Raw genomic sequence first — 13,038 nt, 5'->3', positions numbered from 1 at the left:
AACTACACAGAGAAATCCTGTCTCGAAAAACTAAAGAGAGAGAGAGAGAGAGAGAGAGAGAGAGAGAGAGAGAGAGAGAGAGAGAGAGAGAAAGAAAGAAAGAAAGAAAGAAAGAAAGAAAGAAAGAAAGAAAGAAAGAAAGAAAGAAAGAAAGAAAGGAAGCAGGCAAACCATGAGGAGCAAGCCAGTAAGCAGCACTCTTCTGTGGCCTCTGCATCAGCTCCTGCCTCTAGGTTCCTGCCCTGTTTGAGTTCCTGACCTGACTTCCTTCAAGTGATATGGAAACTTAAGCCAAATAAATACTTTCTTCTCTGAGTTGCTTTGGTCACGGTTTTTCATCATAGTACTAAAACCCCTGACTTAGACAAACATCAAAAAGTCTTAAAAGTAAAAAGTATAGGTATCACTTCCTGTCTTTTGTCTCCCACCTGGTTCATTGTGAAGTACTATTTATCTAGGATCCTAAGTATCCTAGAATATTTAGGCCTATTGTATAAGCATATGAGTATAAAATGTTAAAATGTGATTATAGTAAGCAAACAATTACATTATAGAATAGACTTTTGACTTAAAAGATAACTTTAGATATCTTAAAAGATACCTCTACGTAGCTTCCTATACAAGCCCAAATAGAACTATTTCATTATCTATAATAATTTGAGGATTTCACTACATGTCTCTATAATTTTTTGAACTAATTGAGTAATGGTTAGGTTATTTCTGTTTTGCTACTGTGAGCAATATTATAGTAAATATATACAGAATAAATTCCTAGTAGTGAAATTGTAGGCTCAAAGGATTTGTACACTTAAAAGGAATGGCAGAGTATCTGCTAAATAGGGTTTCTACATTTACACACATATTTCTTATTTATGTGGCATTTATTGACATTAGATTATCTTGACTTTTGATTTTGCCAATTTGATCGATAAAACTTTTTCTTTTGTTGATGGTCAAGTCTTTATTTTCTTCCTCACGACCTTCCTATGGATATATTTTGTTCAATTTTCAATAGGGTTTTACACATTTTTCCTTTTGATTTACAAATACTTTGCATACTATGGAAATTGGCTCTTTGTCATAGCTGTGAATATATCCTTTATTTGGCTGTCCTTTGAAATTATTTTTTTCTAATGGGATTTCTAAGCATTTGTTTTCTGTAGAAACCTGTGAATGTGAAAGTCACAATACTTACAATTTTTGGTATTGATCAAACATCCCTAATCTGAAAATTTGATAGCCCCAGTTTTCTGAAATCTGCAACACAGGCATTTTAGATAAGGAATACTCAAGCTATTTTTATAAAATGATAGTGGGAAAGGATACATAGCCAGAAGTGGAACAAAGACATTGTTGTAAACAATGGAGTATAAGAGAGAAAAGAGAGTTTATTTTTAAAGTTCTTGCTGTGGCTTCATTAAATGTATAAGGTGATACACACACCCTGGATTTGTTTACTCACTAAGCTCAAACTGAAACTGCATCTACATATAGATCTAACACTTAAGTCTGGCTGAAAATGCAAGTTAAAAATTAAAGGAAAAATTAGGGTTGAGTTGATAATGACATGTATATGATCTCTAAAACAAAGAACCCAGTGAACTAGTTATGAAGATTAATTATAGCTGAAGAAATTTTTTTGTAATTGTCATTAGCAGACATACCCATTTATATGTTTATTAGTCCTCTGATGACTTCATCAGCACTCCATCTCCCAGTGGCTTTATCCTGTACAATGACTAGTTATTACTTCAGGATTATTCAAGTGTAAGAAAGCAAGCCTGGGTAACCGACATGAGGTGTTAGCACACCTCCTCATCTTCTCTTCAGTTTCCTCAAAGATTCCTTCCACTGAGTCAAAGAATGGGCTTCTCTCCTTCATTAATATAATTCTCTTTTCCTTCTCACAGAGGGCCAAGGCATTTCTGGTCTTCTCCTGCCTGTTGCCAGGACAATAGCCATGTGTAGGTTACATGAGAATTGCTTTCTGGGATTCATCTTTGAGTCGTCCCCATTAGGAATAAGATGTTATAGAAGCACAGCATATGCCTTCATATTTTTACTATTTTGTTATTTAAAATGTTACTTAATGTGTAACCACACATTTATGCATTGCACAGTATAGATGATTATTCTGAAACTAAGAGGATCTTCTCTTGGATTAGTTAGCTTACAAGGTTAAATCAGGGTTGAGGTGTAGTCTAGTTGTCGTAGGATGGCTTAGTCTCAATATGGTTTCTACCATATGATACTAAGAAGCTTAAAGGCGAGGCAGGAAAGAGCAAGCCTGACTCCTATGCTATAGGCACTATTTAGGTTAACTTCCCCAGTGAGCATCCTGGGTAAGACAGGCATGGTATTTATGAATGACAGACATGCTCTATTCATAGGCCAATCCCAGCCAATAGCCAGTTGCTACATGGAATGTTTGATTTTAAAGGTCCAGCTGTCTCCCAACAGTTTTCCTGCCCTGCCTAGTGATAACATTTTAGTTTTCTGTCTATCTCCTGAATTAAGTCTATATCTATAAATAGTGGGCGACACAAGATGAATATAAAATATAAACCAAAATGCTATCACTTTGTTGAGCCTCTAAGGTGTGTGTATGTTGCGGGGGTGGGTGGGTGGGTGTGGGTGGAGGAGGGATTTGTTTACAACGCTGAGTTGTTCATTTTTTCTGATTCATTCTGGCTAGAATGTACATGTGTTGATGGGAACCACATGAATGGTGATGTAGAGCAAACCAAAGAAGAATTTTGAGTCCTGACACCACGATGCTGTCATTATTTGTGGATTTGTGTTCAGAATGACATGTAAGTAGGAATAGTCATTTTTGATCCCATGTACACCTCTTTGCTTCAGGTTATTGTCACAGGAGCAGAGCCTAGGTCCTAACTAAGACCAATGGTTGTGAGTTATAACAAGATTTATCAGGAAAAAGTGATCTGTGAGGTTTGTGCTATGGGCCATCTTTATTCATAGTGCCAATTGCTAAAACACCCCCCCTCGACACACACACAACTTTTTTGCCATAAAAAAATAACTAAAAATTTAAAATTAGCACACATTCTGGCTAGTTTTGTTTTTTTCGAGACAAGGTTTCTCTGTGTAGTTTTGGTGCCTGTCCTGCATCTCGCTCTGTAGACTAGGCTGACCTTAAACTCACAGAGATCCTCTTGGCTCTGCCTTCCGAGTGCTGGGATTAATTCATGTGCCACTATTGCCTGGTGATTCTAGCTAGTTTTAAGTTGACAAATTAGAGTTACCTCATGCTGTGGGATGTTCTGTATGCTCTGAATGTGTTGCTCTGATTGGTTAATAAATAAAGTGCTGATTGGCCAGTAGCCAGGCAGGAAGTATAGGTGGGACAAAGAGGGAGGAGAATTCTGGGAAGTGGAAGGCTGAGGCAGAGAGATGCTGCCAGCTGCCACAATGAGAAGCAGATGTTAAGATACCGGAAAGCCACAAGCCACATGGCAACTTATAGATTAATAGAAAAGGGTTAATTTAAGTTATAAGAACAGTTATCAAGAAACCTGCCATGGCCATACAGTTTATAAGTAATATAAAGTCTCTGTGTGTTTACTTGGTTGGGTCTGAGTGGCTGTGGGACTGGCGGGTAAGAGAGATTTGTCCTGACCATGGGTCAGGCAAGACCAGGAAAACTCTAGCTACCACCTGGGAAGAGGGAGCCTCAGCTGAGGAATTGCCTCAACCATATTGGCTTATGGGCACATCTATGGACATTTTCTTAATTGCTAGTTGATTCTGGAGGGCACTACCCATACCATCACTAGGCAGGTGGGCCTGGGCTGAATAAGAAAAGCAGTTGAGCAAATCAGAGGGCACAAGCCGGTAAACAGCATTCTGCTGTGGTTTCTGCCTTGAGTTCCTACTTGGTCTTTCCTCAATGGTGGACTGTAGACTGTGAGATGAAACAAACTCTTCCCTCCCCAAGATGGTTTTGGTCAGTAGTTTATCACAGTAGCATGATGGTATTTCTGGAACAAAGTGTGTTTGAGTGTATTTTTCTTTCCTCCACGTCACATGTATTTTTTTTTTGCCCTGTCCCCATTCCTTAGCACCCTTTAATTTCTTTTGGTCTCCTCTTCATTTAGATATTACATGTGTACATTACAAACTTGGATAAAAACATGAGTGAGAACATGTGGTCTCTTTCTGAGCTTCCATCACTTTACTTGAGGCAATACTTTTCAGAGCCATCTATTTGCTGCAAATTACATTTGTCTTTGCACATAAATAAAATTTCACTGCTCATATTAACTAAATAGTCATTGTCTATTCCTCTGTTGATGGGCACCTAGGCTGCTTCTGATCTTGTTTTTAGTAATAGGGCAGCAAGAAACATGAGCGTACAAGTACCTCTGTGATAGGATATGGATCTCCTGGGGCATATGTCCAGGAGTGGCATAAACTAGATGAATTCACTGCTGAATTTCATCTAATTTTTAAGGAAGATATAATACCAACACTTCTCAATTGTTCCACAGAAGAGATGGGAAGGAACACTACCAAATTCTTTCTATGAAACTACTCATTTTGATATCAAAACCAGGTAAAGACAAAAGAAAAACAAAAAAAATTACAGACCAATCTTCCCTTTGAATAGATGCAGAAATTCCCAACACAAATGAAGAACACTTTTAAGACAATCATATATCATGATCAAGTGGACTCTACCCCATAGATACAGAATTGGCTCATCATATGCAAATCAATACATATAGTGGACCATAGAAATAAAATTAAGGACAGAAACCATAAATCATCTTGTTGGATGAAGAGAGGCACTTGATAAAGTCTAACAAGCTTTCATGATAAAAGTCCTGGAGATATTAGGAATAAATTTAACATAACTTAAAAAATAAAGGCTATATCCAACAAACATATAGCCAACATTATACCAAATGGGAAAAAAGTGGTAAGAACTTTCTTTTAAAATTGGTTATGAAACAAGGATGTCTACTCAAACCTCTCTTATTCAGAATAGTACTTCAACTCTCAGCTAGAGAAATAAGACAGAAGGACTTTAAAGTGATAACACTAGGGAAGGAAAAAGTCAAACTATTTCCATTTGTAGACAAAACAGTTTTGTACTTAAGAGTCTGCATACCCTACAGAAAACTCTTAGAACTAATAAACAATAATGCTGCAAGATACAAAATCAATGAAAAGAAAACAAAACAGTAGCTCTCATATATATCAATAGTGAGCTCAGAGTTCTATCTCATTCATAATAGTAAAAAAAAATTATCTAGGAATAAACCTAACCAAGGTAGTGAAAGACCTCTACAGTGAAGACTTCAAGACATTGAAAGACAGAATCTTAAGAAGATGCAGATGATGGTGACATCTGTAACATAATCATTTAACATAATGAAAACAATGCTATATTGCAAAAAGTCATGTACAGATTTCATGCAGTTTTCATCAACATTCCAGTGTCATTCTTCAGAGTATTAGGAAAAAAATTCAGACATCTGGAGTTTTCACATTTCTTACAACAATGTAGCTGGGTAGGTTACTAAACATCCTTCATATCCAAGTGGTGACTACTGCTTAGCATTGCTGCCCATCGGTGTTAGTGATGTTGATAAGTGTATTGATGAATTCAAGAGGTTCTTTGATTTATGTTAACCTTTCGGGGAGAATTGGCTCCATAGTTTAATAATAGAAAATATGAATATATGTATATATATGTGATCTACTATAGTCTAGGGATATGAAATATATATGCTAGTTGCTAGATATACAATGTAAATTTTTTAGAAAAATTGCCTCACAGTGCTTGCTTCATGAATTACTCATTCGCTCAAGATTTACGTTGCTTCCCTGCCTCTAACTTCTAGAATAATTCTAAGTAATTTATAGATAAAAAAATTAGTATTTTTGTGTATTCACATCTGATATCTATTCTGGTAGAACCCTGATTTATTAGAATGTTCTCTGGGCAATGCCATCCAAAGAGTGAGCTTGCCAGGGCCTCAGAGGTAAAGCAATTGCCTTTCTGGGTTTTGTCTCATCCTCATATTAGCTGACAACTGTATACTGTGGGATTTCTATGGATGTCAAAGGCTGTGACAGGAGAGCTCCCAGCCTGGAGTACCAGAATCACCGGGCCTGAAACATCCAAAGCAATGGTCTAGGAGCGGGTGCTGCTGAAATGGAAATTCTGATTTGATTTACATCATGGGCTGGTTCTGCCTGTTGGGCAAATCAGTGTGTCTCTTCAAATAAAAAGCAGCTTTTATACAGCCATGATGGCACAGTGGTCAACTCAGGTTCATTCCCTGACTCCAAATGCATCAAGGGTTCTAATGCAGAGATGCCATTGGTCATCTCTAGGAGAGCATAAGCTTCATCCTCAGCACTAATGAAGTTAGATATTACAGAGAATTTCCCACAAACATCCATCTTGCATTAGGGCTTTAAGGGTCTCAACGTCCTTGAAGATTGTTAAATATTTCTCACCTCAGCATTATTTCTAAGTGATGTTTCTTCTACATGTTTTCAAACAGCAATGCATGTTTCCTTTACATGTATTCAAACATCCTAAGGGATGCCATTGGCTGGGAACCAGGAGTTCATAGGAAGTTGTCTTACATATTGTAGGATGTTAGTATTCTTACCCCTCTTCCATGTCATTAATTAAATACCAGAGATTGGAACAACTTCAGGTTCCCTCTCTCGTTTTAAGTGTCTATTAAGGGAGGCTGTACCACCATAGATGAAAATTATGCAAAGGCCATCTTTCAGAGTGGTTGCCAAGTATGGTAGTAAAGGGATCAGGGTATGAACGACACAGCCATGAGTGTTTACTTCTAATTATAAAAACCTCACTGTCATAAATTGCTTTAAATTGGTGTGTACCTCATAGGCACATAGCAAACTTCAAATCCAATTTAATTTTAATTTTAACCAACTGGACTTCCCTAATCTCTTTTAACCAACTGGCTTTTCACAAAGCTTTGCCTTACCTCGTGGACCAGTGTGTTTATAAGACTCATCTCAGTGGAAAGAAGAAATGCTCTCCACAAAAAGCTGGCATGTATTACAGACACCATTCCATCCTACTGGGACACACACCTTTCACCACCATTCTTTTTGTAGTTTGTGTGAATAAGTACAAAGTTATATATGAATAGGTGTATTGCAACAAGAACTTTATAAAAAAATTTCCCCTAGAGGTTTCTAAATTCCTATATCATTTGATCATATTTTAGGAATTTTATAATCATTTCTGTTCCTTGTTTACTTTAAAAAAATAAATGTCAAACTCATTTTAATCTGCTCCTTTAGAGAAAAATGCTTTGGGTGGCCTCATCAGGCAAGGCCACAGTTAAATGTCAGATGTTATTCCAGGGCGAACAGCATCAAATTATCTTTCTAGCGGCTTGGCAGTGTGGAAATCCCAATGCACCCAGTGACACCTCCATTAGCTAGACCTCAAAGCATGTGTGCCTGCTGTGGGCTGCCATGAGAGGACCCCTTAGACTGGATTTAGCCTGATGGAGAGTTCTCATTTAATCAGAAAGGAAAAGCCAGGGAATGCTAGTTTCATAAAGATGTCCTAGATTGATGTGCGTAATATAATGACGTGTCTAAGCCAAGTAAAATTGCCATTTGGTGAAATCTAAAGTGGTGAGCTACCACTGCCTTTAATCGAATGGATTCCAAAAACACCTTGAATTTGGTCTTTTTCTTACAATCTCCTTTTGGTAAATTATCAGAAGAAAATCTGAGGTTTTAGATATTCTGGGTCGATTTGCATCAGCCCAAGTTCTTGCCCTGACACAGGCAGAATACTTGTCAGCCTAACTGACATTCACGATCTCTCTTACACAGGGACTCAGCTTCAGCCTTCTGACATTCGCGATCTCTCCTACACAGGGGCTCAGCTTCAACCTTCCCTTCTCCCATACTGTAGACCCAGGCTCTAGTGACACTGGATTTTCAACTATTCAGGGAAAAACTAGAGATTTCTGGTTATTACTGCAGAGACCAAGAAATTCTATCAATTACCACTTAATAAGTAGTGTTAATAGATACTTGACGATACATGCCAGGCTATAATTTTTGGCCTCTTTTCTCCCTTTGGACCCTCTCTATAACTGAAGGGGAAGGTAGACTCTTGGTCAGGAGAGCCAGGCTGGAGGTAGTAAAGATGTTCTAATGAGCATCCTGACTCTGACAAGCTGCTAATCAGAGGCTCAGGGTCACGACTGGACCTAAGGCAGTGAGGCTGTATAAGCATGGTCCGTGGTTCCTACTAAGAGGGCCAGAAAAGGACCATAGGTTTGAACTGCCGCATGGTACAGTTCTTTTATGTGTTCAGCCATTTAATCACAGCTGTGTGAACTATCATCTTGGGCTCACAGATTCACAAACATCACTTTAGGCAAATTGCCTAAAGTCCTAAAGTTCTAGGACACTGATAATCTGCTTTCCCGTATCTACCTGCCATTGCTGTTCATAACACTTGCAATCGGCAAAGACTTCCTGTTCTCTCCAAAGTAGTATTCCTTCTTTCAGACTCTTAAAAGAAAGTTACAGCTTCTGGGAATTTTCTAACCTTTGTTACTGAGAACTGCAACATCATTTTTTTTTTTTGGTAAGCTGAGGGTAGAATTTGGCATCAGAAGAGAGGGCTGCCCAACTTTTAAGATACATTTTTAACAGCAAAATAATATACTTTAAGTACTATTTATTTTTTGAAAATTTTATACATGTATGCAATGTATCTTGAGCATATCTATGGCTGTAGTTGTGGTCAAATAGTTCAAGCAATGGACAAGGAACTAATGTAGTTTTACTAAGAGTATTTGTCTTTGTTGAGTACATGGCTGTCGGTCAACAATGTATTCAATGTAGTAATCAAAGTGGAGTAATAAGGATTTCCATGTCTTCCAACATTAGTCATTTTTCTGTGGTAGGGCTTTCAAATGCCTCTTCCAGTCATTTCAAGATGTGATAAGAAGCGTTAACCAAGAATTGCCTCACTGTGCTACAGCAGATCAAAATGAGTGCTACCCCTCTCTATTTTGGTGCCCTCATATTGTCATTCTTAATCTTTATTTTTTTTCATGAAGGAAGTGAATTCCTAAGGATTTCTAGATTACTATTTACCATTGTGCTACTACTCAGTTCCAGCCCATGAATGGCCGATGTAAGATAGAAGTATTTTGGTATTGAGATATTTTTGGCTGGGATTGTATGCTGTCTGGACTTTCTTCCCCATTGTCCAGAGGATTCAACAGGTGAGCTGTGTACTAAGGAAGCAAGAATGGCTTTGAGTTGGTAAATGCAGGTAATATGTAGTATGTGTTATTGACAATCAGAGTGATGTCTATGCTATAAAAACATGCTCTAAGTTTGCATATGTTTGGAACTTTATCCTGAATCATACCATGAGGACACTTAGATATTCCTTTCTAGAGCAGCCCATGTATGTTTTATATCCTGCACCTGACCAGGCTTTCATCCATGTACTCAAAAAACACTGTGTCTGTCCTACATTATCGTGAGATCCTCCTAAATGCATCTCTGGCTTTCAATCTTGTCCATCACCCCAATCTAACCTCTACACGCCAGTGGAGTGCTGTCTTCAAGCATAGTGGTAATCATCTTTTAAGCTCTTAGATCTAAATTCCTTATAGTTAAATCCGAGCTTTCACTAAGCTTTTCATGTCTTCATGGAAGGCCATGAGATTCTGTTTCTGCATGCTACCCAGAATGCTCCTTCCTCAGCTGTCCCTCTCTTCGTTCAAGTCCCTGCTCCAATGTCATTCCTTCTACAGGCCATACCTGACTAATATAAATGACCCTCCACACATATACATGTGCATGCCCACGGATACCTTCCTCAGCTTATTTTTTCAATAGTACTGATTACTATCAGATAACACATATTTAATGATTTTCCTTTTATCCTTTTTGTCTTTGACTTAAGCTCAATGAATTATTTCTGCTTTTCCAGATCTTAACAATAGTAGGTATATACTAAGAGTTCAGTAGATATTTATTTGCTAAAAGAATAACTGGCATTGTCCCTAATAAGTTAAATTGGCAGTTTAAAAAATTGCAGATGGTTGAGTATTCTAAAGCAGGCAACCTCTCATGTCTAAAAGAATTTGCTTTTATAAACAAAACCCTCAATAATCCCTGACAATGCTTTTTTACTAACTGGTAGAGAGGGATGTGGATGGGATAATGGATGTCAGAGTGCATGTTAAATGTAAAGATGTTCAGTGCTTTTGTTACTAATAATTGGCATGCTGATGAGAAAGGGCTTATGGGTCTCCTGAACAGGATATACTTTATGTTCAACAGATGTGTTCTCCAGAAGTTGATGCCATTTGTGTAGGTAAACAGGCTTGTGGATAGGCTACTGCTTTGAAACCTCTCTCTGATTGATGAGGCTTGGTATTCCAATAGGAGAGTGTTGAGTGTGCCCTGATAGTCCCAGAACCATCATGGTTATAAGAGGTGGTGGGCAGGATTGCTGCCATAGAATGTCTAATTTTCAGGCAATTGAGTTCTTTGTAATTTCCAATCTTGAAGCAGGAAATACAAACCTAAGTGGAATTTCTATAACTTGGAGAATAAAACTTAATTATTAAAAGGATGAATCACTAATTGCTAATTATGATACAAAGCAAAAAGGATGCTCAGATAAGAAGGTAGAATGGTTGTTTCAAACACAGACCAGGGTGGTCACAAATGTTGATGTTCATAAGCTGATGCGTGTTATGATCAGGTCTGCCTTGTGCCTCTTCCCAGTTCCGTTCTTGGGGCTTCTGTGGTTGTCATGGGCAATTTTACATGCTGCTAAGTGAATGGAACCCTCTCAGGGGGCCTAGGTCACTTTTCACACCTGAGAAACCTGCTATTTTCTTGCCCCTTTGGGTCTGAACACAGTAAAAAGTAAAGTCTACTTTCTAACTTAGGAATCACTCACTCACATAGTGACTTCTTATCTCGGTTTTTATAGACCAAGGGGGTCCAGGGACAATGCCATGTAAATGCCAATGAGTTTAATGCCAGAATGGTAGGTTCTAACTCATGACATTTACTGCAGCTCACAGATATATCTCTTCTTAGCTTCCTGTGACTTTTGGGGTCTATTGGGTTTCTGTAATCCACTTCTTAATACTGCTCATACTAGCAGAGTGGGAGGCTGTGGGTTTCTATGATGCCTCAAAATCCATCAACAAAATAAGCCCTTCAGCAATTGGGTACATACTCCTCCTCTATATGCACATCCTTGGTGTGGGTTCCCACTTATGAATATGAACCCAAACTGCTGCCTTCTTTGATAGTAAAGCAATGGTCCAGGATCTCCACAAATAAAATATGATAGGTCCCTGATGAGTTGTCCCTCTAAAGACTGCCTCTTGTTGGTTCTTCTCTGCTGCCCCTAACCATCTGCCATGGTCACCCTTCACCCTCAGGTATCTGGGCTCTGTTGCTCACTGGCATGAGGTGATGGCTCAGGATCCTCCCTGCCTGCCCCTTGCTCAGTCCCTCCTTTTCCTGGAAGTTGTACATTCAGCACTTTAAAAGGCATCCTTCCAGGCACACAAATTATATACCAAAAGGTGTCCTCTCTGGAATGGACAAAAGCCACCCTATTGCCTGGGCAGCTGTCAAGCACAAGGTTCAACTAACAGCCCTGGCTGGTCTAACTCCAGCTTGCATAACCTCAACTGGGTATTTACCTCATCTAACCACACATCTAGCTCTGCTTTATACATGATTGCATGGCTGGTTCAGAAGCCACCGGGGCCTGTCCATGGATGGGCTTTGCTGGTCTAGAGAGTGTTTCTCATTGTCCTATACTCAGTCTGACCTTGAATTATTTCTCATGTCCTTGCTCTCCTGTATTTTAGTTTCTAGCTCATTTCTCATTAAACTTTTATGTCTAACCCCATAGCAGGGAAAAAAGTACCACTAAAATAACTTAAAATAGTCCTAATTATATAGTGTCTCCCCATTCATTCTCTCAAATTCTGGGAAGTGATAGTATTTTCAACAATGCTTACCACCTGGCTGATGACAATGCTTTGTCTCTGCCAGCCTCTGAATCAGTTAAGGTGGTCTTTTTTTTTTTTTTTTTTGTGTGTGTGTGTGTGTGTGTGTGTGTGTGTGTGTGTGTGTGTGTGTGTTTACTGTGCTCTTCCCCCTAAAGGCTCCCCTTGGGCTACAGCTGCAAAGTTTAGATGAACCAAATTTATTATTCAAGATTTCACTCTGAATAGGATGAAAGGCTGAAGTCTGGCTAAGTGAGCAGCAGGAAGGACAACAGAGAGGAGGGCCTAGGAAGGGAAATGGAGGTCAGCAGGGCCCGACATCCCAGTTCTGTAAGGATGGTGGCTGTATGAAGCAAGATCCTTCTGGGGCAAAGGCAGCACTGAGCTTTTGAAAAGCAGCCAAAGAGAATCTAGTGTTTCTTGGAATGACAAGCTTAGGAACTGTAATCGATTACATCCAAGCTTCCATGATATAGACAATTACACAGTCTGACCTTTCCAGTCACTGAAGCCTCACATGTCCCTTTGTGAAAATAAAAAAGAATTTTATTCTTAGAGGATCTTTAGCAGATGATCAGGGGAGCATCCATTCTTTTTACAGCCAAACGTTTATATGACAACTTCAGTACCAAGCTCACAAGTCCTTAGGACAAATGATTATAGCTATCAGATGTATAGCACGTGGCATACACAAACACCCACATACATCAAAGTGCATGTGTAGCTAGAGACAGTGAATGCATACACACATAAGTATAGAAACAGTGGTAAAGTTTGAGCAAGATGTCTGTCCAGGATGTTTTAGTTTAGAAAACCATCCAACCGCCTTGAGACTCCTCTGTGCTAAGATCAAAGCCTGATTTGTTTTGCCTTTTTTAGTCATTAAAAAATGGCTTAATAAATAGCAGCTATGTCTCTGGGGTGCCTTTCTTCTCTGGGGTACTGTGAAAAGGATGTAGGAAAAGTTTGAGAGAAAGCTTATATGCAT

At 38.8% G+C, this 13,038-nt stretch overlaps 1 protein-coding gene across 44 annotated transcripts in view; it reads right to left on the bottom strand.

Annotated features, from left to right (window-relative positions):
• Trpm3 (transient receptor potential cation channel subfamily M member 3) overlaps positions 1-13,038 on the bottom strand; it is an 834,738-nt gene that overhangs the window by 220,143 nt on the left and 601,557 nt on the right. The window lies entirely within an intron of this gene.

This window comes from Peromyscus leucopus, chromosome 1 (assembly GCF_004664715.2).
Source record: "Peromyscus leucopus breed LL Stock chromosome 1, UCI_PerLeu_2.1, whole genome shotgun sequence".
In the NCBI taxonomy this organism is placed as follows: domain Eukaryota; kingdom Metazoa; phylum Chordata; class Mammalia; order Rodentia; family Cricetidae; genus Peromyscus; species Peromyscus leucopus.
The sequence above is the reverse complement of the archived record's forward strand: the minus strand, read 5'-3'. Positions and strand labels throughout refer to the sequence as shown.